General features: G+C 39.7%; 1 protein-coding gene across 3 annotated transcripts in view; it reads right to left on the reverse strand.

The window, feature by feature from the left end:
- adarb1b (adenosine deaminase RNA specific B1b) overlaps nt 1–10,234 on the reverse strand; it is a 164,779-nt gene extending 154,545 nt beyond the window's left edge. For all 3 annotated transcript variants that reach the window (XM_031805487.1, XM_031805485.1, XM_031805486.1), the window contains exon 1: nt 9,955–10,234. The gene's annotated coding sequence lies outside the window, so the exon portion shown is untranslated. The remainder of the gene's footprint in view (nt 1–9,954) is intronic.
- Between the last annotated feature and the right edge of the window lie 2,037 nt (nt 10,235–12,271).

Below are 12,271 nucleotides of genomic sequence, written 5' to 3' on the forward strand. Positions count from 1 at the left end.
AAACAACAGCTGGTGCACGAAATCTAATAGAACGGAAGTCTCAAGGTTTTGCTCGCCCGAGCTAGAGTATCTCATGATAAGCTGTAGACCACTCTATTTACCAAGAGAGTTTTCATCTATATTCTTCGTAGCTGGCTATTCACCACCACAAACCGATGCTAGCACTAAGACCGCAGTCAATGAGCTGTATACCGCCATAAGCAAACAGGAAAACGCTCATCCAGAGGCGGCGCTCCTAGTGCCCATGGACTTTAATGCAGGGAAACTTAAACATGTTTTACTTAATTGTGCCAGCATGTTAAATGTGCAACCAGAAGGAAAAAAACTCTAGACCACCTTTACTGCACACACAGAGATGCGTACAAAGCTCTCCCTCACCCTCCATTTGGCTAAGCTGACCATAATTCTATCCTCCTGATTCCTGCTTACAGTGACTCCGTCATGGGATAATCAAAATAAATCAGCCAAGACCTCAGAGAAAAAATTGTAGACCTCCACAAGTCTGGTTCATCCTTGGGAGAAATTTCCAAACGCATGGTGTTTATACTTGTGTACGAATGTTTGCGTACAAACAATAGTGCGCAAGTATAAAGCAGCCGTCATAATTCTCAGGAAGGAGCCGTGTTCCGAAGGAGATGAACGTACTTGTGCGAAAAGTGCAAATCAATCCCTGAACAACAGCAAAGGACCTTGTGAAGATGCTGGAGGAAACAGGTACAAAGTATCTATATCCACAGTATAACGAGTCCTATATCGACATAACCTGAAAGGCCGCTCAGCTAGGAAGAAGCCACTGCTTCAAACCCGCCATAAAAAAGCCAGACTAAGGTTTGCAACTGCACATGGGGACAAAAAATTTACTTTTTGGAGCAATGTCCTCTGGTCTAATGAAACAGAAATAGAACTGTTTGGCCATAATGACCATCGTTATGTTTGGAGGAAAAAGGGGGAGGCTTTCAAGCCGAAGAACACCATCCCAAACGTGAAGCACAAGGGTGGCAGCATCATGTTGTGGGTGTGCTTTGCTGCAGGAGGGACTGGTGCACTTCACAAAATAGATGACATCATGAGGGAGGAAAATTATGTGGATATATTGAAGCAACATCAAGACATCAATCAGGAAGTTAAAGCTTGGTTGCAAATGGGTCTTCCAAAAGGACAATTACCTCAAGCATACTTCCAAAGTTGTGGCAAAATGGCTTAAGGACAAGAAAGTCAAGGTATTGGAGTGGCCATCACAAAGACCTGAACTCAATCCTATAGAAAATTTGTGGGCAGAACTGAAAAAGCGTGTGCGAGCAAGGAGGCCTTCAAACCTGACTCAGTTACACCAGCTCTGTCAGGAGGAATGGGCCAACATTCACCCAACTTATTGTGAGAAGCTTGTGTTGGGTCAAACGTTTCGGGTAGCCTAAGTTAAACAATTTAAAGGCAATGCTACCAAAAACTACTTGAGTGTATGTAAACTTCTGACCCACTTTAGCTGTTGCAAAAGCAGAAGTTACTCTTCCTGGGGTCCACACAAAACATGAAACATAATACAGAATGACATAATACAGAACATCAATAGACAAGAACAGATCTAGGACAGAACTACATACATTTTTTTACAGGCACACGTAGCCTACATATCAATGCACACACACAAACTATCTCGGTCAAATAGGGCATTGTGCTGCGAGGTGTTGCTATATCTGTTTTTTTTAAACCAGGTTTGCTGCTCTCTGCTACCGCACGGCAAGCGGTGCCGGAGTGCCAAGTCTAGGTCCAAGAGGCTTCTAAACTAGAGGTCGACAGATTTAATCGTCATGGCCTGACCACCTGTTACGCGAGTGCAGCAAGGAGCCAAGGTAAGTTGCTCGCTAGCATTATACTTATCTTATAAAATCAATCTTCACATAATCACTAGTTAACTACACATGGTTGATGATATTACTAGGTTAATTAGCTTGTCCTGCGTTGCATATAATCAATGCGGTGGCTGTTAATTTATCATAGAATCACAGCCCACTTCAACTTCCCCAAACGGGTGATGATTTAAGAAAAGCGCGTTGCCAAAAAACGCACAATTTTTGCACAAATGTACCTATCCATCAACATCAAAGCTTCTTAAAATCAATAAACAGAAGTATATATTTTTAAACCTGCATATTTAGTTACAAGACATTCATGTTAGCAGGCAATATTAACTAGGGAAATTGTGTCACTTCTCTTGCGTTCAGTGCAAGCTGAGTCAGGGTATATGCAACAGTTTGGGCCGCCTGGCTCGTTGCAAACTAATTTGCCAGAATTCTACATAATTATGACATAACATTGAAGGTTGTGCAATGTAAAAAGTGATCATTGTTCATCCAGTATTGTTGTAATAAAAGACTCTTGAACACATAATCAAATGACTACCAAGACTATTTGCATTGCCCCCCCCCTCTTTTACACCGCTGCTACTCTGTTGTTATCATCTACGCATAGTCACTTGAATAAATCTCGCTATTGTTATTTTACTGCTGCTCTTTATTTACTTGTTACTTTTATTTCTTATTCTTATCTGTATTTTTAAAAGTTTTTTTAACTGCATTGTTGGTTAGGGCCTCGTAAGTAGGCATTTCACTGTAAGGTCTACTACACCTGTTGTATTTGGCGCATGTGACTAATAAAATGTGATTTAATTTTGTTTATTTGAGCAATATGAGATGGAAGGAAGTTCCATGCAATAAGGGCTCTATATAATTCTGTGCGCTATCTTGAATTTGTTCTGGATTTGGGGACTGTGAAAAGACCCCTGGTGGAATGTCTGGTGGGATAAGCGTGTGTGTCAGAGTTGTGTGTGAATTGACTATGCAAACAATTTGGGATTTAACACAATGTTTCTTATAAAAAGCAGAAGTGATGCAGTCAGTCTCTCCTCAACTCTTAGCCAAGAGAGACTGGCATGCATACTATTTATATCAGCCCTCTGATTCCAATTAAGAGCAAAATGTGCTGCGCTGTTCTGGGCCAGCTACAGCTTAGGTCTTTCCTTGCAGCACTGGACCACATGACTGGACAATAATCAGGATTAGACAAAACTAGAGCCTGCAGAACTTGCTTTTTGTCAAAAAAGCAGAGCATCTCTTTATTATGGCTAGACCTCTCCCCATCTTTACAACCATTGAATCTATATGTTTTGACCATGACAGTTTGCAATCTAAGGGAACACCAAGTAATTTAGTCTCCTCAACTGGTTCAACAGTCACACCATTCATTACCAGATTCAGCTGAGATCTAGTGCTTAAGGAACGATTTGTACCAAATACAATGCTCTTAGTTTTAGAGATGTTCAGGACCAGTTTATTACTGGCCACCCATTCCAAAACAGACAGCAACTCTTTGTTAAAGGTTTCAGTGACTTCATTAGCTGTGGTTGCTGATGCATATATGGTGATGCGTATACCATCAGCATACATTGCCACACATGCTTTGTTTAATGCAAGTGACAGGTTATTGGTAAAAATAGAAAAGAGTAAAGGGCTTAGAGAGCTGCCCTGCGGTACACAAACTTTACATGTTTGACATTAGAGAAGCTTCCATTAAAGAAAACCCTTTGAGTTATATTAGATAGATAGCTCTAAATCCACATTATGGCAGAGGTTGAAAATCCATTGACTTACTCTCCGGCAACTGAGTTAGGAAGGACGCCTGTATCTTTGTAGGGACTAGGTGCATTGATACACCATCCAAATTGTAATTACTAACTTCACCATGCTCAAAAGAGATTTTTAAATGTGTATTTTTCCATACATAGATACATCCTATGTGTTTTAATAAAATCAACTATATGCACTGAGCTTGTCTGATGCTTTAAGCGATCTGTTTGTTAATTAAGACACACAAATGACTAGACTGAATCCGACTGCAATTGATTTGACAGTGCCGGGCCTGGCTCAGACTTGCTGCGCTGTGTTTTTTAAAAAGACAGCAAGCGACTGTGTGACTAGCACATGTTGTTTCTCTCTCCTCCTTTCTGCAGCGACCACCACAGAATGTGTTTTTGAAGCTGCAATATACAATGCATTCGGAAAGAATTCAAACCCCTTGACTTTTTCAACATTTTGTTACATTACAGACTTATTCTGAAATAGTTGAAATAGTTTTTTTCCCTCAGTCTACACACAATAGCCCAACATTACAAAGCAAAAACGGGTGTACATTTCGTTGCAAATGTATTAAATATAAGACTGAAATATCACATTTACATAAGTATTCAGAACCTTTACTCAGTACTTTGTTGAAGCACTTTTGGCAGCGATTACAGCCTCGACTCTTAGGAGTTCCTCCCATTCTCCTCTGCAGATCCTCTCCAGCTCTGTCAGGTTGGATGGGGAGTGTCGCTGCACAGCTATTTTCAGGTCTCTCCAGTGATGTTCGATCAAGTCCGGGCTCTGGCTGGGCCACTCAAGGACATTCAAACACTTGTACCAAAGCCACTCCTGCATTGTATTGGCTGTGTGCTTAGGGTCGTTGACGTGTTGGAAGGTGAACCTTTTCCCCAGTTGGAGGTCCTGAACACTGGAACAGATTTTCATCAACGATCTTTTTGTAATTTTCTCTGTTCATCTTTCCCTCGATCATGACTAGTCTCCCAGTCCCTGCCGCTGAAAAACATCTCCACAGCATGATGCTGCCACCACCATGATTCACCATAGGGATGGAGTCAGGTTTCCTCCAAACGTGATGCTTGGCATTCTCATTGGACCAGAAAATCTTGTTTCTCATGGTCTGCGAGTCCTTTTGAGGCCTTTAGGCAAACTCCAAGTGGGCTGTCATGTGCCATTTTACTGAGGAATGGCTTCTGTCTGGCCACTCTACCATAAACACCTGATTGATGGTGTGCTGCAGAGATGGTTGTCCTTCTGGAAGGTTCTCCCATCTCCAGAGGAACTCTGGAGCTCTGTCAGAGTGACCATCGGATTCTTGGTCACCTCCCCGACCAAGGCCCTTCTCCCCCGATTGCTCAGTTTGGCCTGGCGGCCAGCTCTAGGAAGAGTCTTGGTGTTTCCAAACTTCTTCCATTTAAGAATGATGGAAGCCACTGTGTTCTTGGGGACCTTCAATTCTTCCAAATTGTCTTGGTACCCTTCCCCAGATCTGTGCCAACACAATCCCGCCTCGGCGCTCTACAGGCAATTCCTTCGACCTCATGGCTTGGTTTTTGCTTTGACATGCACTGTCAACTGTGGGACCTTATATAGACAGGTGTGTGCCTTTCCAAATCATGTCCAATCAATTGAATTTACGACAGGTGGACTCCAATGAAATTGTAGAAACAGGATGATCAATGGAAAAAGGATGCAACTGAGCTCAATTTCGAGTCTCATAGCAAAGGGTTTGCATAAATTTGCACAAAAAAAATTCAGCTGTTTTCGATCTGTCATTTTGGGGTATTTTTTGTAGATTGATTTTATTTAATCAATTATAGAATAAGGCTGTAACGTAACAAAATGTGGAAAATTGGAAGGGGTCTGACTGAAAAGTGATGTTACCTACCGAAATCCCTAATTTGTTTTGGAAAAACATTCCTTGCTCTCTTTACGAGGCACATGTACGTAAGAAATAAACTCGAAACGGGAGAATGTTTACTGGTTGTGCAGGAGGTAAAGGGGAAGTCAGATCTGTGGAATACATTTGACTAGTTGTGGAAAATGCTTGAGCTCAAGAAAAAGAAGGTAAGGAGCAAGCTCTGCATGCATATTATGTGTGCCAAACAGGTAATGTTAGATTACGATATAATTTTTCTGACCGTTTTGAACAATGTAAACAACACTAAATACATTATAAGCATACCAGTGTGTCTGTTATATATATATATATATATATATATATATATATATAAAATGTTTTTAAGGTAAAGTCATTATTACAGCAAAGACTAAAAATTCATTTGTGAATGCAATCCCCGAAATGGAATCGTTTACGCTAAATATTCAATGGTCACTGTTATTTTATTTTAAAACTAAAATGCTTGATTGCATTTCAAATCATGAAAGACTCGTATGCTGTGTGATGACATAAACAAATAAATGATTGATTGATACAGTGACCTATATAAGTATTGAAATATAGGCCTAAGTAAGTTACGGTATTAAGACTAATCAGGATGCAGCTCAGCTCTATGGTGGCTATACTAGGCTGCTATACTAAGCCTACTAATGATAATGACATTGCTTTTATTATAATTATGATCATAATAATAATTGTAATAATAACAATAAGAAGGAGCTCAAGGAAAAAGGAGGGTTATTATTATTAATATAATTTCTGACAATTTGCAACAGTGTAAACAACACTAAATAAATTATAAATCATACCAGACAGGCTAGTTTGTAAAGCTTTTATTACAGCATAGCAAAGTTTTTTTTTCAAATCAGAATTTGCGAAATTGTTTATCCGACATGTGGTTGCTGAGGTTTGGTGCTCATGGAATCAGTAGGCTATTAAACAAGCAGTCAAATAGGCAACAGAAGCAGGATCTGTCTTATTTCTGTAGATATATATGGATGATTTATAAAGCCAGGCACATTTAACAGTTGTGCTATTGATTATAGACCTAATTAAGTTGGTTTCCTCTCCTCACTTTTCTTAGACAATTAAGGCAAGGGCTATTTTCTTGTCTGTCTCCTAACTCCGCCGCATTGTTCTCTACACCAATATGCTGGTTAACTTTGCTATTATGAACTTAGCAACATGGTCTAGGAAAAGGCATCAATTCAACAGCGCATTGATGTGTTTCAGAACCGCGGACAGCGACCACTATCCAATGTAGGAGAAAGCGCATTTGTTATAAAATAATATTTTTTTATTTGTGTTGCACCATTGTTCTTACATAATATAAACATATACAATTTCAGTAGAACATGTCTCAGGCGTGGCAGCGTAGCCTAGTGGTTAGAGCGTTGGACTAGTAACCTGAGCTGACAAGGTACAAATCACTGTTCCTAGGCCGTCATTGAAAATAAGAATTTGTTCTTAACTGACTTGCCTAGTTAAAAAAAAAATTAATAAAAAGACTGATGGACTGTGCCATCCCCACAGCCTCCACAATGGATCAGTCCACTCAGACAGGCATGAATCAGGCCTGATTTATTTATTTTGTCTTGTACACCATGATTTATTTATTTTTTTGCTACTGCTCGAATAAAAGGAATCTCGGTCGACCAACAGCCTATCGACCAAACAATCGACCAGTCGACTAAATGGGGTCGGCCTAATTCAATGTCTGCTTTTTTTGTATTTTGAACCATCTACCAATATGTGCCCTTCTTTGCGAGGCATTGGAAAAAAAACCTGGTCTTTGTGGTTCTTTATAGTTGAATCTGTGTTTGAAATTCACTGCTCAACTGAGGGACCTTACAGATAATTGTATGTGTGGGGTACATAGATTCAGTAGTCACTCAAGTGAATCCATGCAACTTATTATGTTACTTGTTAAGCACATTTTTACCCCAGAACATACATGTATTTAGGCTTGCCATAACAAAGGGTTTGAATACTTATTGACATTTCATTTTTTATTACACTGAATTGAAATAGAAATGTTTCATGAGCTGAAATAAAATCTCCCCAAAATGTTCCAATATGCACAAAAAGCTTGTTTCTCTTGTATTTTGTGCATAAATTTGTTAACACCCCTGTTAGTGAGAAATTCTCCTTTGCTAAGATAATCCATCCATCTGACAGGTGTGGCATATCAAGAAGCTGATGAAACGGCATGATCATTACACAGGTGCACCTTGTGCTGGGGACAATAAAAGGCCACTCTAAAATGTGCAGTTGTCACACAACACAATGCCAGCTCTGTTTCAGCATGACAGTGCCCCCGTGCACAAAGCGAGGTCCATACAGAAATGGTTTATTGAGATCGGTGTGGAAGAACTTGACCCCATCGAAGACCTTTGGGATGAATTTGAACGCTGACTTCGAGCCAGACCTAATTGCCCAACATCAGTGGCCGACCTCACTAATGCTCTTGTGACTGAATGGAAGCAAGTCCCTGTAGCAATGTTCCAACATCTAGTAGAAAGCCTTCCCAGAAGATTGGAGGCTATTATAGCAGCATAGGGGAGACCAACTCCATATAAATATCCACATATTTTTGTATATATAGATGTATGACCAAGGAAGACTCCACCCCCGCTACTGAAAGAAATTCTAGGGGAAACACTGCCGTACTTTTTGGATATGTTACTTCATTTGTAACATTATGTGGTGATTTTAGAGGTGGCATCCCAGAGTGGTTGGAGAGGGGCGAGTGGAATTGTTTTTCCTAGGAACCAGAGTTTTTCCTTATCTGGTAGGCTACCTGAACCAGGGAAACCTCCGGACCCTAGTTGTAGGGTATGACATACTAATACATCAGATGTAAAAACGGTTTTATATGGGCTATGGGCTAATTTTTCGAATCAGGTCACATTTGTTTTTTCTGGGATGAAAACATTAAAACACTGTTAAACTGCAGCAACCTTGAATTATATTTTTAAACTAAACTAACATGGGATCATTTACACATACAGAGACAATAACTGTGTTTGAACAACAGAACAGGGCTGAGCTTGCTTTATGCAGGGTTGCATTGTGTAGGCCTTTGCATCAGTAATTAAAAAGTTACTCACCCAGTATGTCATCACTATTGTGTTGATTGATTAACTCTAGGCAATGTTGGATTGAAAAGGTTGGCTAGCCATCCGAAATTATAAACCAAATTTGATCACATTCACATTTTTTTCTTAGACACAAATGGGCATAGGCTTCTCTAGACTACCTGCAGCTGTAGTTGTTATCAATAGGCTACAGTTGATCAGACTACAACAGATTAATTGTGCACGAGTTGACAAATCATGAGGCGAATCAGTCTGAACAACAATACTTTGTCCCTCTTTTCAACACTTTTGTGTCAATATTTTGTTCTTATTAAACCAAATCAAAAGTGCTGGGGCAAATGCCAGCTTGCCACACGTATGCCTGCGTCCAGGCTGTGCTGATCTCTGCGATTTAAATCACCACACAATTCTACAAATGAATAAACATGTCCTATATGTATGATCTACTATCTAGACATGTTCTGATTGTCTAAAATTTCGATACACTATTGATTTTTAATTTTATTATTGTGGCGGGAATGACGATACATAACTTCAAACACCCATTAGTACCAAATATGGTATTTAATTCAACAAGAACACCACACATTTCTTGAACCAATACTGTAGCCTATATTGTAGGCTATACATTATTCATTTACATCAAATGGTTGACCACAACAACGCCCAACCATGCTGTGATTTAGCCTAAATAAGTGTCCTTTTGAAAACCCACAAGGCAGGTTGTTCATGGGCTATAATAGCCTGGCACACAATTTAGCAACGTAACCTACCACATTTCAATGTGGTGCTTTCGTTTTATTCGGGGGAAACTTGGCTCCATTTTGAATCGTATCTAATTTTGTTCAAACGCCATGACTTTTCAAATGCTATCTATTACAGGTCAAAAACGGACCATGGCTTGGTAGCCTACTTCAAATACGAAATCTAGAGAAAATCGAATATTTTTTCTCACCAAGCGAACTGTTCAACTGACAGCGCTCAACTGAACAGCTAGCCATTCCGTCAACTAATCGTGTAGAGTTCCCCGCCAAAAGAACGTTACAATGTATCCCTTTCATTAAACTGCGGCTCTGCACATGCGGTCTCCCTGGATTTCATTGTAGTACACTGTATATTCGCAACTAGCAGACACGACAGCCGAACACAACATGATAACGTCAGCTCAATGTACTAAACAAGGTGCACATTTGTATTAAATAGGGTTGACTACATTTAAGGCAAGAGCCATGTTTGTACGCTGTCTACAAGAACATATTAAATAAACACACCCGGAACCCAAGCATACCATCCGTCACACTGAGAAGACGTCAATACTTACAGTAGTGTTGCAATTAAAAGGGAAGCTTTCAGTTCCATGAAAGAGGTGCTCGTCCTCCGTTCAATTTAAAAGCAAAGAGCGCCTCTTGTATGTTTTACGGGTTGCAGAATTAATTGGCTTGAAAGCGCCGCTCGTACAGTTGCATGCACACGCCGCAATACAGACAGACTGGCTATGTTCCTCTAACGGTGTCGGTCCTCCGGCGCAAGCAATGGGAAGGATAGATAAACAGGACAGTGTGAATGCAGAAACACGTAATCGGATCTATCGGTTTGTCGTGCTGAACTGCGCATGTGCATGCCTGTCAAATGAATCGGACGCACAGGGTACGTTCGAGCGAATCACTTTTGTCAAGTCGGTGACCATTGTTCACCGCCTTTCAATGTGTGTTGCATTATGGGGATAAAATGTTCCGACTTGATCCTACATATCGACTGCATGCACAAACATCATGTGATCAAAGGTCATTAAGTGTTGACTACAGTAGACTGCAAGTTTCTGCAGTTGCTCTTCAGCAACTTCATCCTGCAGTCTGCTTTGTCGGAGGCTCTATTTGTGAAACTATTAGGGTATTTTTGTTTGACCCACGCGAACGTGACCAAAGATGTGACGAAGAGGAACCAACTTTGCCGCACTTCATGTAGACCTATACCCACTGGGCACAGACGTAAATTCAACGTCTATTCCACGTTGGTGACGTGGAAAACAACGTTGATTCAACCATTGTGTGCCCAGTGGATACAGTGAATATATATATATACATGAATGTGATAGTAGAGGCTCTCTCTCACCAATTGATTGCACCATGTGCACACATAAATGTTTAGTTTGTAAGTGTGAGATATGAGATATGTTTATTTCCACATTATATAGAACAACTTGGTAACACTTCCTTTTAAGGGGTCCTTTTACAGTGTAATTACATGTGTAATTATTCTGTAACAAGTATTGTAGTTAACTCTAACAACTCTCAGGTTCAATGTAATAACAACATGCACCTGGTAGTAATTGCAGTTTGTAATTACAGAAGTGTGACATCAAAAGCTTGTCACCATTCTAGTTACAAATGGGCAGGTTTCCACTAAATTCACAAAATTTGGGTTTTGCCTCTTCTCATTTGCATCAAATTCATTAACAACTGTGCGCTGGGTGTCTGAGAAATTGTAGTCTATGCCCAATAGGCTCCAATTACTTAACCATGAATGTGTGTTGTTCAAAATATATCTCTAGCACTTGCCCCTGAAATAAATCGGATAATCTGGTTGAACTTGGTTGAGTTTACGAAAACAGATTTAATACGAGTCTCATCCCAGATGAGGAATAAGACACTATTTCAAAACACATGTATTGTTTGCCTCAGTACAATGTAATCACTAGTTGTTACGCAGGATTTAGCTAGTTAAAATTAAGTGCATTTTGAGGGGTACTTACTTGTAATTAATGTGTACTTATCCAGTACATTACCCTGCTTACAACCTGGCCCTCAATTTAACGCTTGTGGAAACGAGATCCAAGTGGGAGATTAAATACACTAGTACACCACAGAGTACCTGTAATATCTGCATACGTACAATTTAATTACTTGGTGTTACACAGGATTCCACTAGTTGTAATTATAGTCTATGATAACCCGTGGTGGAAAAAGTACCGAATTATCATACTTGAGTAAAAGTAAAGATCATCAAAAATGACTGAAGCAAAAGTCACCAATAAAATACTCCTTGAGAAAAAGTCTAAAAGTATTTGGTTTAAAATATACTTAATTATCAAGAGTAAAAGTATGAATTTCACATTCCTTATATAAAGCAAACCAGATGGCACAATATTGTGGCATGCCAGGGGCACACTCCAACAATAAAAATTGTGATGCAATAGCAAATTGAGTTATTGCACACGCGCACTTCATAGACTAGGTGTTCCCTAACGGAAATATGCAAATACATGCTCAAATGTGCCAATAGGATCTTGCTAGCTCCACTTCCTTGTTCTGCCCACTCGATTCACTAGCTTCCCATTGGAAACAACAGGGTGTGGTTTGTCTTGGGTTAGTTATACAAATCTTTGGTGTTAGCATGCAATTTCATAGCTAGCTAGATAACACAAGAACTAGCTAGGTAGGAAGCTAGGCCTAGCAAGCTATAGGCCTATACTATAGAAAGCATGATGATGACAGTTTTTCTAAATGAGCTATCTATAGGCTACAGATTTGAGTCACCACTAGAATAGTTATTTTATGTTATATCTTTAATCTCATTAATCAAATTGTTAAACTAACAATAAAAAAATCGTATTATTTTGTAAGAAATGTGAGGTACTT

Source organism: Oncorhynchus kisutch, linkage group LG26 (assembly GCF_002021735.2).
Source record: "Oncorhynchus kisutch isolate 150728-3 linkage group LG26, Okis_V2, whole genome shotgun sequence".
NCBI lineage: Eukaryota > Metazoa > Chordata > Actinopteri > Salmoniformes > Salmonidae > Oncorhynchus > Oncorhynchus kisutch.